Raw genomic sequence first — 1,142 nt, 5'->3', positions numbered from 1 at the left:
AACATTATGCTAAGCGAAATAATCCAGGTACAGAAAAATAAATAACACAATGTGGAATCTAAAACAATTGAACTCATAAAAGCTGAGAGTAAAGTATAAATTACAGAAGCTAGAGGTGGAGAAATAAGGAGATGATGGTCAAAGGGTACAAAAGCTTAGAAGGGAAGAATGAGGGTTTTTTTCTTCAGATCAATTTCATAGCATGGTGAATGTAGTTAATTACAGTGTATTGTCCATTTAAAAAGAGCTAAAATAATAAATTTCAAATGTTCTCAACACAAAAATAGTAAGCATTTGACATGGGTATGCTAATTAGTTTAATTTATTATTTCACATATTTATAAATCATAGCATCACATTATACCCCATAAATATATATACTTATACATTTTCAATTTATAAGAAAAATTTTGAATATTTAAAAATTTGTCTAATGATCATTGAGACTAATATGACCAAAAAAAAAAAAAAAAAATCTTAAAATCATGCTTGCTTTGGTGGCACATACGCTAAAATTGGAATGACTCAGAAGATTATCAGTGTCCTTGCAAAGGATGACATACAACTTCAGGAAGCACTCTGTATGCATTTTGTGAAACATGCTCTTGGAAATAATTGCTGAATTATAAATTTGAAAGGGATTCTGCAAGACTTTCAATGGTGGGTAACTACCTTTACTGGAAGTAGGTTAGCAATTTTTAAAGTCAGAATTTTCATATATTAAAGTAATTTTTAAATTTCAAATTACAGATCTTATTTGTGAAAGTAGTCTATTTTACTTCCTTAACGTTACCCTCCCCAATATTCTACTTTATTCTCATCCAGTGAATTTGGGAATGAATAATAATTATATTTTAAAATGATATCATTAAATGAAATATTGAGATATCATTTATAATCCAACAATTTATTGGTACTTTACTTGAAATATCCAGAGATAATTAAAAAATAACTTAGAGGCAAGAAAAGGCATACTAATATTGCAGAAGTACCATACATTTTTAAATTAAATTGTAATAAACTACAGTGTAAAATAATTTAAAAGATGTTTTGATAAGAACAATTTACTCTCTTCTTAACTTTTTTTAGCTGCTAAATTCATTTTTTCTCTCTATATATGTTCACATTTAGAGATGCAAACT

The 1,142-nt window shown here is 27.1% G+C and overlaps 1 pseudogene; it reads left to right on the top strand.

Annotated features, from left to right (window-relative positions):
- The first annotated feature begins 489 nt into the window (after positions 1-489).
- LOC112436912 (U6 spliceosomal RNA) lies at positions 490-589 on the top strand (annotated as a pseudogene).
- The last annotated feature ends 553 nt before the right edge of the window (positions 590-1,142 follow it).

The sequence above is a fragment of the Pan paniscus genome, chromosome 14 (genome assembly GCF_029289425.2).
Source record: "Pan paniscus chromosome 14, NHGRI_mPanPan1-v2.0_pri, whole genome shotgun sequence".
NCBI classification, from domain to species: Eukaryota; Metazoa; Chordata; class Mammalia; order Primates; family Hominidae; genus Pan; species Pan paniscus.
The sequence above is the reverse complement of the archived record's forward strand: the minus strand, read 5'-3'. Positions and strand labels throughout refer to the sequence as shown.